The sequence below is a fragment of the Salmo trutta genome, chromosome 24, assembly GCF_901001165.1.
Source record: "Salmo trutta chromosome 24, fSalTru1.1, whole genome shotgun sequence".
NCBI lineage: Eukaryota > Metazoa > Chordata > Actinopteri > Salmoniformes > Salmonidae > Salmo > Salmo trutta.
In genome coordinates, this window is record NC_042980.1 from 12,462,387 (window position 1) to 12,484,439 (window position 22,053).

Consider the following 22,053-nt stretch of genomic DNA (forward strand, 5'->3'; position numbering starts at 1 on the left):
TTTTGTCCTTTTTTTTTATGGTTACTTCTAGATTCACGTGACTAAATAAAATGCAATTAATGAATTGTTCAGTTGAAAGCGTTGCTTTTTCATACTGCAAATTTTGTAATGACCAGAAGGTGGCGACAACTAACTCCTGTTAGCTTGAAGGAGATGGCATTTTTCGTTGCTTTTTTTTTTAAGCTTTACCATGGATGTTTAACACCTAGGAAAACCAGGGTCTTTGAGTCCATTTCCCCTGTCATTATGAGGTATTTTCTGGCTTGCTTGTCTATTATATTGATGGGAACTGCTCTTCCACATGCATATTGTACATCACTATCTACACCATTTCATAATTAAAATACTTAAGTAATATTACGTACTATGCAGTATTTCTGAGAGTGACATGTACCGTGGCATGTCTCAGTGACGCTCTGCCAGCAGTATGCCAGTGTCCTGGTGTTTCCACAGAAACTAACCCACAGCAGAGTGTCTTTGAACTCTGCCTCTTTTGGGGGAAGTTCTCTGCATGTGTAGACTGCTCTTATAGAGCCCTCACAAAAGATCCCCTGTTGTGAGGATGAACCCAGCCAAGCGCTGAATTAAGTGACTACTTCTTCCAGAGCCAACAGTATCTGGGGGCACTTTGTCTGACAAACCTGAGTAGTGCCCCACTCATCACAAACGTTCATTTGGGGATCACTTTCCAGGCTCCTAGCTTATTTCATCTTTTGTTGCCTGTCTTTGTGGCAATGAAGTCAGTGCCAGTAAAAGCCTTTTGTGGCACACTGGGAAATTCTAGGCCATACTAACCTGCCATTTTGCAAGATGGTAGTAGCATAACGCTGGAAACAAATGTTTTTACAACAATTGGCAGTCTTATCCGGATTCTATTCCAGCAGCTGGTGAGGTTGGACAGAATATGAGAAGGCACTCGCTTTGTTCTCTCCTTCAGCCTAGGAGGCGTTTTAATCTGTCGGGATTCGGGCTAGTTACCTGTGCATTCATAAGGAGACTGGAAGATAGATATTATATTAATAACGTTGAGATACCATGCAGACCTAAAGCTCTGTGGTGCTCAATGTTCACTCAAGCCTTTGGTACCATCTGTGTATGTAATTCTGAGGCCTCAGTCTCTAGCTGAGGGATGGAGTGGTTGGGGGTCTGCTGAGCTGCAGACAGACGGTGCATTTCCCTGCCAATGACTTCCCAGCCATCTGACAGGGTTGATTGCTTCTATGACATCTGCTGTACTGCTGAGAAAACACGAGTCCAACAATAACCCTGCCTCACACAGGGGAGGAGGAGTTGAGGAGAGAGGGAACCAAAATATGTGCTGTTTCTTAATCATATTCTGTTATATTTTAATAAAACATTTCTTCTCAAGAAAATTATTATAGGAATGTCATTGATATAAACAATATTCAAACCAATGCCTAATATAAGTTGTAGTTTCCATTGTTGTGAACAGGCTTCTTCTGTGGTTGTTTGTCCTTGAATATTCTACTTAAGTTTTTACACCAGGATGGGTCACGTGTATGGGTGTGACAAGGAAGTGGGAATAATTTTTTTTGTTTGTATTTAACAAGGCAAGTCAGTTAAGAACAAATTATTATTTACAATGACGCCACTGGGCCAACTGTGCGCCGCCCTATGGCACTCCCAATCATAGCCGGATGTGATGCAGCCTGGATTCGAACCAGGGTGTCTGTAGTGACGCCTCTAGCACTGAGATGCAGTGCCGTAGACTAATGTGCCACTCGGGAGCTTCCACATAAAAAAAAAAAATGTTTTAAAAGTTGCACATTTTTATTCCAGACCGGTCACTTCCATCTGAAAATTGAAAGTACTTGGAAAGACAGTTGATTGAGATCGCAGTTTGTGCCTCACGGTGTCGCCATACACCTGACTATAATGTTATAAAGAGCAAGCCTAAAGCACTTGTGATTTACTTCACATGAAATATCACTCAATGAAACACTAATCCAGCAATCTTCGTTCAGCAAGTCATTTTACATCACAAATGTTTCGCAAATGTAATGTCGGCCTACATGGAATAAACGTAACAACAACAAAACAACAACACAGGGCTTTGTAGTTTTGCCCCCATAATTAATGCGCATCACTACTGTACTTTGATTAAATACGATTATGCACATTAGGCATGCACTAAGAATGCATGTATGCATGGTGGTCTGCATGGTTACCAGTACGGTGCACTGCAGTTGATGCGCAGCTGCGCGCACGACCAGTTATAAATGACCTCATGGAGAGAGGGAGGAGCTCGCGCAGTACCTTTGGTCCATCAAAGGATTCATGTGGAGATAAGCTGTTTGAAAACTTTTTCTACTGAGATATCCATGACATTTACCAGGTAAATATATATATTTTTTTACTTAAGTTTGTCTTTAGAGAACTATCAAGTACAGCTTGGACTGTGTTTAGTTAGGTTTGAGGAGAAAAGTAGCCAAACTTAGCTAGCTATTTGGAGAGTTTAGTTTCGGCTTTTCTCAAGCTGTCTAGTGGAGGAAGAGCTAGCAAGGATGAATACGTTGGAACGTGAATGACTGGAAGCGCAGTGAGTTCACATTGTAGAAAGAAACAGAACGTTAAATTAACATGTCTATTGCTATTATACGGGTAGTGTGTTTAATAGTGAGCGATAGGGCCTCACTTTAAAATCAATTATTTATTGAGCAAAGTATGAGGGGGGGTTCTTGTGAAAGTGCGCTCATTGACAGCTCGAGCTTTAAGTCTTAACTTTAAGTCTTAACTAAAATCTTTAGACATTTCTATTGAGTCCAACCATAACTTAAACGTATGTTCAAAAACTTTAGCTGTGCAACTTGTCAGGTTCTGTCGCTGTTATCAGGCCACTCAGAACCTTGCTGAACTAAATCCTGTTGGCCATATTTGATTTTATAGTCTCACGCTGAAACTGCCGCTCATTTTGGCGTGCTTGGGAAATGTGTAAACTGTCAGCAATGCATTCCTACAAGAGACAAAAAAAACAACAGCTGTTGGCTTTGCTACTACTAGGAATAACATGGTAATGGTATAGTAACATGTTAGTTACACACAACGAAAACATTATTTGGCCAGATACCAATTCATTTAAGTACAGTATAGGCTAATTATATATTTTTCCAGGTAAAACACCACACACTGTGTGCCATAGTAGCTAGAATAACAGGTATCCCACCCCTTTTTAACCCTATCCTCAAACCCTTCCATTTTACCATACTGTTCTTGTGTTGTTACCCCTCTATAATAAAACCAAATAGGTTTATGTGGTGTATTCCGGTGTTTATTGTGAGAAACTCACTTGTTACCATACCATTAACAATGCTATTGCACTTTATTATATTCTGTAATGTTAAGTGCTAAAATGATATCCTGTTTTTAATGGATCAGAAATAGTTTATTACATAGTAATGTGGTCTTGTTTGATGCTTGAAATGTATATGATGCGGTGGTTTTGAAATCAAGACCCAACCCATATGCAGTATTCTTGTTCACCCTTGGTTTGAGTCATGTTGAAGTAAGTTTGTTCTGTGTTTACATAAGACACTTCCTTGCTTTTTGGAACTCATGTAAACCTCAGATGCTTTAAAAGGTTACTGAAAAGTTCTTCATGCTGAAAGGTCTGTTTCCATTTTGATGAAAAGGGGCAGATTAAGTGAATGAACATAGCATGTCCTCACTGAACATTGTGATGCTAGTCTACCTGGAAAGTGCTTTGAGTCTGACACAAAGTTCAGATGAATTCAAACCATTTTGTTGTTGTGACCTACTTAGTCACTGCAGTGTCAGTTGACCTTACATATGATAAGATAAAAGCTTGTCTCTTCTCTATTAAACATTTCCACATCCATAACCTTCAGAGTTAGCCTATTATCCATTTCACAATCATGACATCTAAGCTTTAAAATATTTCCAGCTCCACAACAGGTGACTGACTGCAGCTGACAGGTGCTTGCTTGTGATGACTGGACTGAAGTGTACGCTGTCATAATAGTTTATCTGAAGAAAACAAATGTTATAAGTCATTTGCAAAGTTACTATATGTAGCCTTTAAAGTGCCGAGGAGGTCTGTAGTCACAGTAGAGAACCTGGTTCCCATGGTTCATAGCCAGTTGCCCAGTAACAGGTGCTGGAACCAAGGAGACAATTTGGGGGTGAGGAAACAGTCAATGGAGCCACTGACCTGACAGTGTTCAGGCCAGGATGTCCAAACACTGTCCACATTATGTAGCAAATTATTCTACCACATTATGTGGCACATTATTCCAGTAAAAAGGAGCAATATTGAATGTCTACTGACATGAAGAGTTTAATTGTGTTTAAAGGATTCTCATTACCAGAAAAAATTTCACCATAATTGTTTTGTGTGACAAAAACAGGGAAAGTGTGTGCTGTTTGTTTTCAGAGCTCTCTGTGTCTGTTGGTTTTGTAAAATGAAATGTTATTGGAAGGATTGTCCGTGAATCTGGTTGTGCTCTAATGCCGGTGTAAAGATATGGGTTGACACTAGGGCAGTGATGGTCATGGAATTTTGGTTGACGCAATCTCCATAATAACTGTTAGAATAGCACATTTTCTCCTCTCACTGCGAGTGTACCCATGAGTTTACCAGTTAAATTACCAAGGTTGCAGGTTCCAAGCCAGTTCTATTCATTCTATTTCTGTGTGCTGCTGCTGCTGCATTGTGGGGGTGTTGCCTAGGCAACCGAATACTCGTTTGCTATAACACCTTACTTGTTTCAGCAAGGAGCAACAAAGTTTCATCACGTTGTGAAGCATCCATGTTACTGCAGAAACAAACTCAAATCAAATCAAATTTTATTGGTCACATACACATGGTTAGAAGATGTTATTGTGAGTGTAGCGAAATACTTGAGCTTCTAGTTCCAACAGTGCAGCAATATCTTACAAGTAATATCTAACAATTCCACAACAAAAACCTAATACACACTCATCTAAGTAAAGGAATGGAATAAGAATGTATAAATATATGGATGAGCAATGTCAGAGCGGCATAGGCTAAGATGCAAAAGATAGTATAGAATACAGTATATACTGTACATATGAGATGAGTAATGCAAGATATGTAAACATTGTTAAAGTGGCATTATTAAAGTGACTAGTGTTCCATTTATTAAAGTGGCCTATGATTTTAAGTCTGTATATAGGCAGCAGCCTCTCTGTGCTGGTGATGGCTGTTTAACAGTCTGATGGCCTTCAGATAGAAGCTGTTTTTCAGTCTCTTGGTCCCAGCTTTGATGCACCTGTACTGACCTCGCCTTCTGGATGATAGCGGGGTGAACAGGCAGTGGCTCGAGTGGTTGTTGTCCTTGATGATCTTTTTGGCCTTCCGGTGACATCGGGTGCTGTAGGTGTTTTCCCCAGATGATGCCTTGTCCAGACCGTAACATCTCTGGAGAGCCCTGCGGTTGTGGGCGGTGCAGTTGCCGTACCAGGCGGTGATACAGCCCGACAGGATGCTCTCAATTGTGCATCTGTAAAAGTTTGTGAGGGTTTTAGGTGACAAGCCTGAGGTGGAAGAGGCACTGTCTGTGTGGCTGGACCATTTCAGTTTGTCAGTGATATGCACCCCCGAGGAACTTAAAACTTTCCACCTTCTCCACCGCTGTCCCGTCGATGTGGGTAGTGGGGTGCTCCCTCTGCTGTTTCCTAAGTCCACAATCATCTTCTTTGTTTTGTTGACGTTGAGTGAGAGGTTATTTACCTGACACCACATTCCGAGAGCCCTCACCTCCTCCCTGTAGGCTGTCTCGTCGTTGTTGGTAATCTACCCTACTACTGTAGTGTCATCTGCAAACTTAATTATTGAGTTGGAGGCGTGCATGGCCACGCAGTCATGGGTGAACAGGGAGTACAGGAGGGGGCTGAGCATGCACCCTTGTGGGGCCCCAGTGTTGAGGATGAGCGAAGTGGAGAATTTGTTTCCAACCTTCACCACCTGGGGGCGGCCCGTCAAGAAGTTCAGGACCCAATTGCACAGGGCGGGGTTGAGATCCAGGGCCTAAAGCTTAATGATGAGCTTGGAGGGTACTATGGTGTTGAATGCTGAGCTATAGTCAATGAACAGCATTCTTACATAGGTATTCCTCTTGTCCAGATGGGATCGGGCACTGTGCAGTGTGATGGCGATTGCATCGCCTGTGGACCTATTGGGGCGGTAAACAAATTGAAGTGGGTCTAGGGTGACAGGTAAGGTGGAGGTGATATGATCCTTGACTAGTCTCTCAAAGCACATCATGATGACAGAAGTGAGTGCTACAGGGCGATAGTCATTTAGTTCAGTTACCTTTGCATTCTTGGGTACAGGAGCAAGGGTGGCCATTTTGAAGCATGTGGGGACAGCAGACTGAGATAGGGAAAGATTGAATATGTCCGGAAACACACCAGCCAGCTGGTCTGCGCATGCTCTGAGGACACGGCTAGGGATGCCGTCTGGGCCGGCAGCCTCGTGAGGGTTAACATGTTTAAATGTCTTACTCACGTCGGCCACGGAGAAGGATAGCCCACAGTCTGTTATCCGGGCAAAGAACGTGTCTGGCCGCAAGATGTGGGTGTCCACGACGTGGCTGGTTTTCCTTTTGTAGTCCGTAAACCCTGCCACATACGTCTTGTGTCTGAGCCGTTGAATTGCGACTCCACTTTATCTCGATATTGATGTTTTGCCTGTTTGCTTGCTTTGCAGAGGGAACGACTACTCAGTTTATATTCTGCCATATTCCCTTCACCTTGCCATGGTTAAATGCTTTGGTTCGTGCTTTCAGTTTTGCGCGAATGCTGCCATCTATCCACGGTTTCTGGTTAGGGTAGGTTTTAATAGTCACAGTTTGTACAACATCTCCTATACACTTTTTGATAAACTCAGTGACCGTTTCGGTGTACACTGTACATATTATTCTCTGAGGCTACCCGGAACATATCCCAGTCCGCGTGACCAAAACAATCTTAAAGCGTGGATTCTGTTTGGTCAGACTAGCGTTGAATAGTCCTTAGCACGGGTGCTTCCTGTTTGAGTTTCTTTCTATAGGAAGGGAGGAGCAAAATGGAGTCGTAGTCAGATTTGACGAAAGGAGTGCGGGGTAGGGCCCTGTATGCATCCCAGAAGTTAGACTAACAATGGTCCAGTGTTTTTCCTGCGTGAGTGCTACAGTCAATATGCTCATAGAATGTCGGTAACCTTTTCCTCAAATTCGCTTTGTTAAAATACCCAGCTACAATAAATGCAGCCTCAGGATATATGGTTTCCAGTTTGCATAAAGTCCAGTGAAGTTCCTTGAGGGCCGTCGTGGTATCGGCTTGAGGGGGGATATACACTGCTCAGACAATAACCGAAGATAATCATCTTGGGAGGTAATACGGTCAGCATTTGATTGTGAGGAATTCTAGGTCAGGTGAACAAAAGGACTTGAGTTCCTGTATGTTCTTACAATTACACCATGAGTCGTTAATTATGAAACATACACCCCCCGCCCTTCTTCTTCCCAGAGAGTTGTTTATTCCTGTCGGCGCAATGCACTGAGAATCCAGGTGGCTGTACCGATTCCGACAGCATATCCCGACAGAGCCATGTTTCCATGAAACAGAGAATGTTACAATCCCTGATGTTTCTCTGGAAAGCAATCCTTGCCCTGATCTCGTCAACTTTGTAATCTAGGGATTGGACATTAGCGAGTAATATACTCAGAAGCGGTGGGGGTGTGGGTGCCTCCTAAGTCCGACTAGAAGACCGCTCCGACTCCCTCTCCTCTGGCGGCGTTGTTTTGGGTTGGCCTCTGGGATCAGTTCAAATGCCCTGGGTGGTACGAAGAAAGGGTCCGCTCTGGGAAAGTCGTATTCCTGGTCGTAGTGCTGGTAAGTTGACACCGCTCTGATATCCAATAGTTTTTCCCTGCTGTATGTAATAACACTTAAGATTTTCTGGGCTAACAATGTAATAAATAATACATGTCCTCACAAATCCCATCGTCAGTCAACTGTTTAAAAATAAAATAAGTATTATTATTTTTGTTTTAAACGGTTATTTTATTTTCATGACGGTCTTCCTCCATAACCGTGGGTTATACAGTAATTGTGCCAGCCCTAGTTGACACCAATAACAAATGTGGCAGAGGGTTGTCAGTCCACCCTCCATAGGCTTGAAGTTGAGTGGGATGTGCAATCACACTCCCATCCTCTGTTTGCAAAAGGGGTCTTGTGTTTTATTCAGATTATTATGGGAACGGTTTTATTGTGTCATTGTTCTTTCATTGGTTTGAGGGACCTGTTGTGAAATTATCATTTAAAAACTGTGGCTGTTGCTGTGGCCCCTCTGTGCTCAGAGTTAGAACAAAGCAGGGTCTTGTATGCATTGTTGTGTGTCTTGCCAACCCCATGCACTGAGGCTGCTCATTCTAGCCCTCTCTCTGATGTTATTACTAGAAACAACATTGTGGAATTTTAGGTGTTCCCATGGTAAAATAAATCCTGAAGATGGTGTGAAGATTGTCATAATAAGAGGTTGTTTTATTAATAATGTGATAGACACAAAATATACAAAGTATGTGGACAACCCTTCAAATTAGTGGATTCGGCTATTTCAGCCACACCTGTTGCTGACAGGTGTAAATCGACCACACAGCCATGCAATCTCAATAGACAAACATTGGCAGTAGAATGGCCCTACTGAAAAGCTCAGTGACTTTCAATGTGACACCATCATAGGATGCCACCTTTCAACAAGTCAGTTAGTCAAATTTCTGCCCTTCTAGAGCTGCACCGTTCAACTGTAAGTGCTGTTATTGTGAAGTGGAAATCTCTAGGAGCAACAAAGGCTCAGCCACGAAGTGGTAGGCCACACAAGCTCACAGAACGGGACCGCCGAGTGCTGAAACGCGTAGCGTGTAAAAATCGCCTGACCTCGGTTGCAATACTCACTACAGAGTTCCAAACTGCCTCTGGAAGCAACGTCAGCACAAGAACTGTTCGTCGGGAGCTTCATGAAATGGGTTTCCATGGCCGAGTAGCCACACACAAGCCTAAGATCACCATGTGCAATGCCAAGCGTCGGCTGGAGTGGTGTAAAGCTCGCCGCCATTCGACTCTGGAGCAGTGGAAAAGCGTTCTCTGGAGTGATGAATCCCGCTTCACCATCGGGCAGAGCAACAGACGAATCTGGGTTTGGCGGATGCCAGGAGAACACTACCTGCCCCAATGCTTAGTGCCAACTGTAAAGTTTGGTGAAGGAGGAATAATGGTCTGGAGCTGTTTTTCAAGGTTCGGGCTAGGCCCCATAGTTCCAGTGAAGGGAAATTTTAACACTACAGCATACAATGACATTCTTGACGATCCTGTGCTTCCAACTTTGTGGCAATAGTTTTGGGAAGGCTCTTTCCTGTTTCAGCATGACAATGCCCCCCGTGCACAAAACGAGGTCCGTACAGAAATGGTTTGTCGAGATCGGTGTGGAAGAACTTGACTGGCCTGCACATAGCCCTGACTTCAACCCCACGAACACCTTTGGAATGAATTTGAACGTCGACTGCAAGCCAGGCCTAATCGCCCAACATCAGTGCCCAACCTCACTAATGCTCTTGTGGATGAATGGAAGCAAGTCCCTGTAGCAATGTCCCAACATCTAGTGGACTCATATTATTATCATCCTTGCGCTTTATTACAAATGCCAAGTCACTCACCACCATTGCACCTTGTACCAAATGGTAGGTTGGACCTCACTTTCTATGCACATAAATCTACATTTGTTTATGTTCAAATACAATGCCATTTTGGGGAAACCCCCTCTTTATCTCTGTAATCTGGTCTCCTTCACCACCAGCAGTTACCATACCAGGTCTGTTAGGTGGTTGCTACTTAAAGTCCCCAGGACATTTACAGTATTAGGCAAGGCTGCCTTCTCGTCTTGTGCACCAGAGGCATGGAATAGTCAACAATCCATGCTTCATCTAGATATGTTAGTGCCACTGGATTAATTTAAAATATTGATGGGAGACTCTGTTACAGAGGAGAGTAAAATTGTTTTTTTAGGCTGGATCATGTTGTTGTATTGTTGTATGTTTTAATTATGTAATGTATTGATTGTCGCTGCCTTCTTGGCCAGGTCTCCATTGAAAAATAGACTCTGGGCATCGATGGGCTTTTCCTGGTTAAATAAAGGTACATACATTTAAAAAAAAAAAAAAGCCTTCCCAGAAGAGTGGCCAATGATTTTGGAATGAGATCTTCTACGAACAGGTGTCCACATACTTTTGGTCATGTAGTGTAACTAGACATTATTTGTCTGTCATAGGATTCTCTCACAGTTAATAATAGGAAGATAACAATATATCATCATTTCATCCTTGGTTCTTGGTGCTATGATCTGCTCAGTTCAGCTGACAATGGCTAGGTCTAATCTTCAAATTGTACACAGGCTATTACATTCACCAGTATCTAGCCTATAGGGTACAAGGCATTGTGTAATTGCATGTACAATTTCTGAAGGGTTCAAAGCAGTTTGTATGTATCGCTCGCCTTAGCTCTTTTAACACCACCATTTAATTGCCCTGCTTCCCTCTAGGCATCAATTAAAATTTTACAGAATGACAGATGCATATTGAGTTGCCTTGCTAGATTGCTGGAGGATTTGGTTTCTGAACAGGAGAACAGCTCAGGCAGAGAGAAGAGAGAGAATGTGGCAAGCAAACAAAGCTACTGTACGACCCTGTGAAATTTCAGTGACCTCATTAGCTCACTGAGAACATCCAGTTTAGAAACGACAATTATTTGGGTCTGCCAAATGTTTTATGATTGCACCATTTAATTAACACATTCGACTCAATGAGGCATTCCATCGAACTGACATGGTAATAATTCATTCATGAAAGGACTCTCAAAAAAACCCTCAGTGGGCTACAATACTGTATGTGACTCCAAGCCTGTGTGAGTGCAACCAAATGTGCGTGTGTTGTAACTTTACCTCCTGTTGAAACAGCAGTTATTGATTAAAAAAAAATGTGTTAAGCATTTAGAAAGCTGCAGAGAGAAATGGAAGGCTAAATCGCTGTGTTATGACCAATGTTCCCTCTAAGCTGCGAGCGCGCACAACTCCCCTCGGACGGTGCAGAAGAAATGTCAGCCTGCGCAGAGAAGAACGAGATTGAACTTCACTCAACTTTCTTGTTTTCCCCTTTATTGAACACTGTCAACATATCGCTCTACTGTGGGAATTGGGCTTGAAGCAGTGCAATATTAGACACTTTCAATGTACCATACCGAAACAAAACAAACTATGCAAGATTTAGTATGCAAAACTAACTGTGCAAGAGATTTTCTTGTAGGCAGAGTGCATTGGAGTAGGATTCTATTGCATTGACAGGCACTACTCAGGTCTGTACTCTACACAGACTGGTGCGCCATAACCAATCATTGCTGCAGTAGGCCTACAGTGAATTCGGAAAGCATTCAGACCCCTTGACTTTTTCCACATTTTGTTACGTTACAGCCTTATTCTAAAATTGATTAAATTGTTGTTGTTTTTTTTACTCATCAATCTAAACACGATACCCTATGTAGAAATAAAAAACTAAAATATCATATTTACATAAGTATTCAGACCCTTTATTCAGTACTTTGTTGAAGCACCTTTGGCAGTGATTACAGCCTCAAGTCTTTTTGGGTATGACACTACAAGCTTGACACCCCTGTATTTGGGGAGTTGCTTCTCTGCAGATCCTCTCAAGCTCTGTCAGGTTGGATGGGGCGCGTCGCTGCACAGCTATTTTCAGGTCTCTTCAGAGATATTAGATTGGGTTCAAGTTCGGGCTCTGGCTGTACCACTCAAGGACATTCAGAGACTTGTCCTGAAGCCACTCCTGCATTGTCTTGGCTGTGTGCTTAGGGTTGTTGTCCTGTTGGAAGCTGAACCTTGGCCCCAGTCTGAGGTCCTGAGCACTCTGGAGTAGGTTTTCATCAAGGATCTTTCTGTACTTTGCTCCGTTCATCTTTCCCTCGATACTGACTAGTCTCCCAGTCCCTGCATGCTTCATCGTAGGGGTGGTGCCAGGTTTCCTCCAGATGTGATGCATGGCATTCAGGCCAAATAATTCAGTCTTGGTTTCATCAGACCAGAGAATCTTGTTTCTCATGGTCTGAGAGTCCTTTAGGTGCCTTTTGGAAAACTCCCAAGTGGGCAGTCACTCTACCATAAAGGCCTGATTGGTGGAGTGCTGCAGAGATGATTGTCCTTCTGGAAGGTCTGTGCCTCCTTCCCCAGATCTGTACGTTATTTGTAACTTATTTTGTACCGTCTCTTATGATCGAAAAGAGCTTTTGGATGTCAGGACAGCGATTACTCACCTTGTACTGTTCGAATAATTTTTCTTTAACGAGTCGGACGCAAAGGATTTACTTCAGAGGGAGGAGGGAGGGAGGAGGTCAGAGACCTGGCAGTGTGGTGCCAGGATAACAATCTCTCCCTCAACGTGATCAAGACAAAGGAGATGATTGTGGCGTATAGGAAAAGGAGGACCAAGCACGCCCCCATTCTCATCGACGGGGCTGTAGTGGAGCAGGTTAAGAGCTTCAAGTTCCATGGTGTCCACATCACCAACAAACTATCATGGTACAAACACACCAAGACAGTCGTGAAGAGGGCACGACAACGCCTATTTTCAGGAGACTGAAAAGATTTGGCATGGGTCCTCAGATCCTTCTGACCGCAAGGAACAACAGAGGGGATGTGTGTAGGGCCCAGTGCATCACTGGGACCAAGCTTATTGCCATCCAGGACCTCTATACCAGGTGGTGTCAAAGGAAGGCCCTAAAAATTGCCAAAGACTCCAGCCACCCTAGTCATAGACTGTTCTCTCTGCTACTGCATGGCAAGCGGTACCGGAATGCAAAGGTTAAGGGCTTGTAAGTAAGCATTTCATTGTAAGGTCTACACCTGCTGTATTTGGCGCATGTGACAAATACAATTGTATTTAATTATATAGACAGGTGTGTGCCTTTCCAAATCATGTCCAATCACTTTAATTTACCACAGGTGGACTCCAATCAAGTTGTAGAAACATATAATGGATGATCAATGGAAACAGGGTTCACCCGTGCTCAATTCTGAGTCTCATAGCCAAGGGTCTGAATACTTATGTAAAAAGGTATTTCTGTTTTTTTTGTAATAAGTTTGTCATATTCTAAAAACTTGTTTTCACTTTGTCATTATGGGGTATTGTGTGTAGATTGATGAGGATTATTTAAAAAAAAAAAAATTTTTAGAAAAAGGCTGTAACGTAATAAAATGTGGAAAAAGGGAAGGGCTCTGAATACTATCCGAATGCACTCTATATGCAAATAGTCATTGACACGTATGGATCTGAGCCATATGTGGGGCAGCGATCTAGGCACTGCATCTCAGTGCAAGAGGTGTCACTACAGTCCCTGGTTCGATTCCAGGCTGTATCACAACAGGCCGTGATTGGGTGTCCCATAGGACGGCGCACAATTGACCCAGCGTCGTCCTGGTTTGGCCAGGGTAGGCCGTCATTGTAAATAAGAATTTGTTCTTATCTGACTTGCCTAGTTAAATAAAGGTCACACACACACACACACACACACACACACACACACACACACACACACACACACACACACACACACACACACACACACACACACACACAGAGCACTGACCAAAAAGGGATTTTGTTGGCATTTATTTATGTCCCCATTACCAGTAAAACATAATGAAAACCTATTTCTTTCACTTACTTGCTGTGCTGTTTTGTTGTTCATTTGTTCAGGCATTTCATTCTCAACCAGGATTTCTATGGAATGCCATTTGGGTCTTTACATGTCAAAAAAGTTACACGTCAAATAACACTATATGACGTGTCAAATAAGCGTGTTGACCAATCAGGACCTGAATATGACTGCACGTGACATAATAATATAACGCGTTCATACATTTTTTACGTAGTTAATACACTTTCGATTACACTATCACTCGTATTTCAAATGTTACATCTAGGGTTGCAAAGGGTCGGAAACTTTCCGGTAAATTTCCAGACATTTTTTGGAATTTTCGATGGGAAGTTAAGCCTGGGAATTTGGGGAATTTTTCTTAAACTCATCAAAAAAGTTAGCTTATAACAATGAACCTTTTTTGTGGGATACACATAAGGCAAGTCTAGGTGTTGTGGCATATTTTGGTTAAACTATCCCCAATTCAATGGAATTGCAACTCTGCATGCACAGTGCACTCTTCCATCACATGTACAGCTGATTCTCAAGATGTTGCACACTAATGAGATGCTATTGAGCCCACACTACTACACTGTCTGTTCCAAGGACTACATGCTTTCTGGTAAGTTTTGATTACAATACTGGGTGGGGTGAATATATTTTATAAGACATACATGATTTTCTGTTAACGAGTAAATTGTAGCCTACAGCAAAGTGTGTTTAAATCATTTCTAACTTGTTAACGATTTCTGCTCGTTAGTTTTTGTTACCATGTGGGTTTTTAGCTTGCTTGAGCCTGCTAACTGAGGAGTGTTAATTCACCTGTTTCCATACATGTTTCATTTTAAAACATTTATCTTCTAAGGAGTTGTTTAATCTAACTGCTTAACTATTTATCTGTACATGGAATTGTATTTGGTATTTTTTTATATACTTTTTTCTAATCTTTACAGGAAAATGCCACGGGCACTTTCTGATGTGTGGAGACATTTCACTGCAGCTAATGTAGAAGGAAAAGCTGTGTACATTTGCAAATACTGTGCCAAATCATATGTGAAGAATGCAAAAAAGATGCAGAATCATCTGGCCAAGTGCATAAAGTTCTCTCAGTGCTCACAACAAGCAACCTCTGACAAAAGTCCCTCTACTTCTATTTGAGGTGAAAATTATGAATCAGACACCTTATCGATAGCAACAGCTCGTGGTCCTCCAGGAATCAGAAGGCTTTTTGACTCATTGGAGGAACGTAGTCAGAGAAATGCTGATGAATTTCTTGCTCGAGCTGTGTATGCAACTGGTTCACCTCTGATGCTCACAGACAATGTGTATTGGAAGAGATCTCTGAATGTTCTTCGCCCAGCATACACCCCTCCAACCAGACATGCGTTATCTACTCATTTGCTGGATGCAGAGTTCAACAGAGTTCAAGTGAAGGTCAAGCAAATCATAGAGAAAGCAGACTGTATTGCAATCATCTCTGATGGGTGGTCGAATGTTCGTGGGCAAAGAATAATTAACTACATCATCTCAACCAGTAATCTACAAGAGCACAGACACAAGGGACAACAGACACACCGGTCTCTACATTGCAGATGAGCTGAAGGCAGTCATCAATGACCTTGGACCACAGAAGGTATTTGCACTGGTGACAGACAATGCTGTGAACATGAAGGCTGCTTGGTCTAAAGTGGAGGAGTCCTACCCTCACATCACACCCATTGGATGTGCTGCTCATGCATTGAATCTGCTCCTGGTTATCATGGCACTGAAAACAATGGATACACTCTACAATATAGCCAAGGAAATGGTTAGGTATGTGAAGGGTCATCAAGTTATAGCAGCAATCTACCTCACCAAGCCAAGTGAGAAGAATAAGGGCACCAAATTGAAGCTGCCCAGCAACACCATTTAGGGTGGGGTTGTCATGTTTTACTGGAGGGGAAGGAGTCTCTCCAAGAAATGGCCATATTACAGTCTGCCGATATGGACAGCCCCATCAAGAGGATCCTCCTGGATGATGTATTGTGGGAGAGAGTTGTAAGCAGCCTGAAACTCCTGAAACCTATAGCAGTAGCCATTGCACAGATTGAGGGAGACAATGCCATCCTGTCTGATGTTCAGACTCTGTTTGCAGATGTAAGAGAAGAAATCCGTACTGCCCTGCCCACTTCACTGTTGCTCCAAGCAGAGGAAACTGCAGTTCTGAAATTCATCCAAAAGCGTGAAGTCTTCTGCCTGAAGCCCATACACACCGCAGCGTACATGTTGGACCCCAAGTATGCTGGCAAGAGCATCCTGTCTGGTGCAGAGATCAACAAGGCCTATGGTGTCATCACTACCGTTTCTCTCCACCTTGGCCTGGATGAGGGCAAGGTTCTTAGCAGTCTGGCGAAGTACACTTTCAAGCAAGGGCTTTGGGATGAATATGCAATATGGCAGTCGTGCCAACATATCTCATCAGCCACCTGGTGGAAGGGACTTTTTGGATCTGAGGCTCTTTCCCCTGTTGCCTCCATCATCCTCCAAATCCCACCAACATCAGCCGACTCAGAGCGCAACTGGTCCTTGTTTGGGAACACACACACCAAAGCACGCAACAAACAGGCTGACCGATACAAGGAGTGAAATATTGGTGGCCATCCGGGAAAATTTGAGGCTTTTTGAGCTTCACAACGAGCCATCCTCAACAAGGTTGGAAAGTGACAGTGAAGATGAGGCCTCAGAGACTGATGTTCAAGAGGTGGACATTGAGGAGGACCAGGGAGAAGACATAGAAGCCTAAGAGGAAGACAACCAAAGCTTTAGTTTCTAGACTATCATTTTACAGATGTATGTTGAAAACGTTTTTGGGAGATGCGATGGATCATTGGGGATCATTCAATATTCCCTTTCTTTTGTTGTTCAGTGAAATCATCCCATGTGAAGAGTCAACTAATTTAATTAAAGTTCAATTCCTAACTAAAATGTTATTTCTTTTGGAAGGATTTAATAATTTGCAATTATGTCTACTAATGATAAGGTAAAAGGTTTATGTTTCTGTCTCCATATGATATGGTAAGTACATCAATGCAAAACACATGGTATTGGTAAATGGTATTAATATTAATTCCCATATATTCCTCTTAATTCCCATATATTCTAGTTAATTCCCATGGAAAGTTTCCACCTCTGAATATTCCCCAAAATGTGCAACCCTAGTCACAACGATTCATCGATACGTATGCTATGATGCTGGAAAAGTTGTCTCGCACACCTATAGTGCTGGTTATAAACAAAACCTAGCTAGCTCATGGATGCTAGCTCATAGCTAGCTAACTATATAGCTAGGTATCATCATCTAAAATAACCCTAATTTTTAAGACAGTTCTTATTTGATTAATGGTGGTGTTACCCATCTATGTGAATCTAGCCACAATAAGGATTACCCACAATATTGGACTTTGCGGTTATCCTTTAAAATAAAAGTATGCCACTGACAGTGATGCAAATGCATAGAAATAGTATAATTATGCCATAATTGAATAGATCATACTAAACGAGGTTGGACTGTTGTTATATAAAATCAACAAAAGACAATAATTTGTTAATTTGACAAAAATCTGTTGAAAACTCACTGGATGCATTATACTTTAGAATTGCATTGAGTACATACTTATTTCACTGTACAGCCTTACCTATGGATTCTGGATCAATGACATGGGGTATCAGTCTACTCAGTGACATCCAGAGAACATTAGCATCGTAGCTCTATTTGTCAACCTATGTGTATTGAACACTATTCTCGAGGAAAAACAATACTGCGTGGATGTTTTGGAGTCTGATAACTCTGAGGAGGACGTTGGGAAAAAAATATCTTGGGTATTGAGTAGACTGATACCACATTTCATTGATCCCCAATCCTTAGGTAAAGCTGTACAGTGCAATATGAATGTCAATACACATAATAGGCTGACTGGGGAGGTGATTTCACACAGTCACAGTCCCGCAATAAGAGCTACAATGCTAATATTTGCATAAACTCTTCACAGTTGTATTCTGTGGGTGTCACCGAGTAGACTGATACCCCATTTCATTGCTTCACATACCAACCTTGTTTAACATGATCTAGTCTAAATATGGCATGATTTCACCAGTTGTAACCTTCTGCATCACTTTCAAAGAGAGTACATTTATTTTAAAGGCAAACAGCAAATTCCACTGTTGTGCCTAATCCTTATTGTGGCTAGCTTCACAACACATAACCCGGTCAGGTCGAGCCTCACTGGCCAGATGAAGCTAGCTGGCTGCTTATAATGTTAGCTTTGGGCAACAGGGTTAAGTAGCTGACTAGCTATTTATTTTCATGAACTGAAGTTCAATTTCAATAGGCGAACAACAATACTTACTCACAAGGATTCCTAAATCATTGCTAAGAATAGTGAAAATGACTGCAGTTTTTACTGGTTATTGTTTTCAGGCTGGTTGTATTGGTGCTAGCTAGGTACCAAGCTAATGCTAGCTAGCTACTCCAGGAGTTGCGGTGAAACAAATAATGCTTTATTACCAACGCGGTATTGTAAACACATCGTTCGTGGCCGGTGTTTGCTTGTTTGCAGACTTTTTTGAACAGCTTTGACAGTGCTACTGATAGTAGTGGTGGTGCTTGGCTTGCATGTGAAAATTCAGAACACACAACATTCTATACTAGAATTGTGTTATTTAACCTGTCAAATTAACATCTTATTTAACATGTCAAATGGTGTTATTGTCAAATAGTGTTATTTGACGTGTATCTTTTTTGACACGCAAAGACCCAAACAGCGTTCCAATGTATGTTGTGAAGCTAATAGCATTGTGTAACTCCGGTAGGGCAACATCTGAACAATAGCACACTTGGTAACGTTAGTGTGTACCGGTGCTCGACCAGTCGCGAAAGCCAACATCACCCACGACAGAGAACGGTTGATTGTCAAGAGCAATGAATTCCATTATCTTGGCGTTAACCTCTACGGGCTAGGGGGCAGTATTGAGAATTTTGGAAAAAATATGTGCCCATTTTTAACTGCCTCCTACACCAACTCAGAAGCTAGAATATGCATATTAAAGTTTCTAAAACTGTTTGAATGGTGTCTGTGGGTATAACAGAACTCCTATGGCAGGCAAAAACCTGAGAAGGTTTCATGCAGGAAGTACCCTGTCTGACAAGGTGTTGTTATTCTTGCTTCTGTTTATTGAAGAGTCAGGATCTTAACTGTAACGTGACAATTCCTAGGGCTCCAATAGGCTCTCAGAACCCGGGAAAAACCTGAACGATGACGAGGCAGCCTCAGGCTGAAACACAGAATCCCCTTTTCCAAGTGTCCCATCAGAGCACAATAGAATTAGGCGATTCGCCCCCGTGCAGTATTTTCCTTCGGCTGTTTAGCTAATTGCAGATTCCCGGTCAGAATATTATCGCTTTTCTACGAGATAAATTGCATAAAAATTGATTTTAAACAGCGGTTGACATGCTTCGAAGTACGGTAATGGAATATTTAGAATTTTTTTGTCACATTCTGCGCCATGCGCACGACCGTGATTTACAATTCTGATAGTGTCTAGAACGCACGAACAAAACGCCGCTGTTTGGATATAACGATGGATTATTTGGGACCAAACCTACATTTGTTATTGAAGTAGAAGTCCTGGGAGTGCATTCTGACGAAGAACAGGAAAGGTAAGACCATTTTTCTTATAGGAAATGTGATTTTGGTGAAGGCTAAACTGGGTGGGTGTCTAAATAGCTAGCCCGTGATGGCTGGGCTATGTACTTAGAATATTGCAAAATGTGCTTAATCCGAAAAGCTATTTTAAAATCGGACATATCGAGTGCATAGAGGAGTAATGTATCTATAATTCTTAAAATAATTGTTATGCTTTTTGTGAACGTTTATCGTGAGTAATTTAGCAAATTGTTAGTAAATTCCCCGGAAGTTTGCGGGGGTATGCTTTTTCTGAACGTCACATGCTAATGTAAAAAGCTGGTTTTTGATATAAATATGAACTTGATTGAACAGACATGCATGTATTGTATAACATAATGTCCTAGGTGTGTCATCTGATGAAGATCATAAAAGGTTAGTGCTGCATTTAGCTGTGGTTTGGGTTTTAGTGACATTATATGCTAGCTTGAAAAATGGGTGTCTGATTATTTCTGGCTGGGCACTCTCCTGACATAATCTAATGTTTTGCTTTCGTTGTAAAGCCTTTTTGAAATCGGACAGTGTGGTTAGATTAACGAGAGTCTTGTATTTAAATAGCTGTAAAATAGTCATATGTTTGAGAAATTGAAGTAATAGTATTTCAAACGTTTTAAAAATCGCGCCACAGGATTCAACTGGCTGTTACGTAGGTGGGACGAATTCGTCCCGCCGGTCCCATAGAGGTTAATGGTTTTCATCTTTGAATTGTCTCACTCTTTCAAATGACTGCTCGACTTGTTGATTGCTCGATCCACACAGCAGACATTGTGGGCTAGGTTAGGAATGCTGTGTTGCAGGTGTAGCGCCAAATTTTACGTGGCGTCATTACGTCATGTACCTACGTTATATAGGTATGCACATCTGCTTTGACGTCGTTCTTTCACATCGGTGTTAAACTAGACACCGGCCCGATACCGATGTTGGCATTTTTAGCTAATATCGGCCAATTCTGATATGTTCACCGATATATTGGGCATCCCTAGTAACTCCAATGTGTTTGATCCATCCTCAGTTTTCTTCTATCACAACCAATAAACTCTGTAACTGTTTTAAAGTCACCATTGGCGTCGTGGTGAAATCCCTGAGCAGTTTCCTTCCTCTCCGGCAACTGAGTTAGGAAGGACGCCTGTATCTTTGTAGTGACTGGGTGTATTGATACCCCATCTAAAGTGTAATTAATAACATCACAATGCTCAAAGGGATATTCAATGTCTTTATTTTACTCATCTACCAATAGGTGCCCTTTGCGAGCCATTTGAAAACCTCCTTGGTCTTTGTTGTTGAATCTGTGTCTGCTCGACTGATGCTCGATGTCCATCAGATGCATATGCGTTTGTTTTGTCGGATGTCTAGCCTGCATTTTCTGTACATGACACACATGTGCTTCGCTTTTCAACAGGCTTAAAGCTAGCTAGTTGGAGTCTGTGTGTGTCGATTTGTACCACGGCACAGAAAAGTAACACAGCCTAGTCGTGCACCCCAAACGTAGCACTGCGGACTGCTCCATTAACAATAAATTACTTCCGCTGGAATGCAAAGAGTTTGATGCTTCTGGTGGACATGAGGTGTGAACACTATTATTGCACACAGAGTGAGTCCTTGCAACTTATTAAGCACATTTGAACTCCTGAACTTTAGGCTTGCCATAACAAAGGGGTTGAATACTTATTGACTCAAGCCATTTCAGCCATTCATTTTTAATACATTTGTAAAAAATAAATAATAAAAAATTCCACTTTGACATCATTGTGTGACAGTGACAAGAAATTAAATTAAATCATTTTAAAATTCAACCTCTAACACAACAAAATGTGAAAAAGTAAAGGGGTGTGAATACTTTTTGAAGGCACTGTAGCTAACAACCTGGTAACTTGACAGTAGGTCTAGGCAAATTTGATGGCCACAGGAATAATAAAAAGGGTCAGCTACTCTTGAACTGTGTTTTGGTGTAGTACATGCGCAGAATGTTTAGAAAACGGGAACAAGCATCCAGAGGATGGGGCAAACAGGGCGCCAGGCCACTGGTTTTCCCCCTGTGATATCGCGATACTACTCGTTATCGTGAAACTTGGCCTGGTATCATATCATTAGTAATATTTTATTATCATGACAACACTACATGAGAGCAGGGGTTGGAACCCAAATCATTTTCCAATCATTTAATTCAGAACAGAACCACTAAGTTCTGAACTGGTTCAAACCAGTTCTTTCTGTTACTTTTTTTAACTTGTGAAATCAACAGTATTTTGCTCATTAAATTACTTCAGCAATGAGTGCGGATAGAGCAGGCAAGCTAGTTGTTTACATGCATAATGAACAGACAAGTGTAGCCTTTGGCAAAAGATGCGACAGAAATTATACCGGTGGGGAGAAAGCGAGAGAGGGTTGAGGAGGATACTTGAAGTGCTTGACATCTTATGACATGCATTATCTGAATTAGGTCTACAGAATTATACCTAGCATGAGCGGCTTCAATTATGGAACTTAATGTCCTTTGAGCTAGCAAGCTAACAAAATTGTGTGTGCACAGCGGCACCATAATAAAAAACACATCTTACCTTTTTGTTGTTAATAAATTCAACGTGAAACGTGATAT

The 22,053-nt window shown here is 41.9% G+C and overlaps 1 protein-coding gene across 8 annotated transcripts in view; it reads left to right on the forward strand.

Moving 5' to 3' along the window:
* Positions 1 to 2,179: 2,179 nt before the first annotated feature.
* The window catches only part of LOC115160706 (protein TANC1), a 286,753-nt gene continuing 266,879 nt past the window's right edge, over positions 2,180 to 22,053 (forward strand). For 4 of the 8 annotated variants that reach the window (XM_029710992.1, XM_029710995.1, XM_029710998.1 and 1 more), the window contains exon 1: positions 2,181 to 2,356. The gene's annotated coding sequence lies outside the window, so the exon portion shown is untranslated. Of the gene's footprint in view, positions 2,357 to 22,053 lie in introns of all 8 variants that reach the window. The other 4 variants (XM_029710996.1, XM_029711000.1, XM_029711001.1 and 1 more) reach the window with 2 other exon arrangements.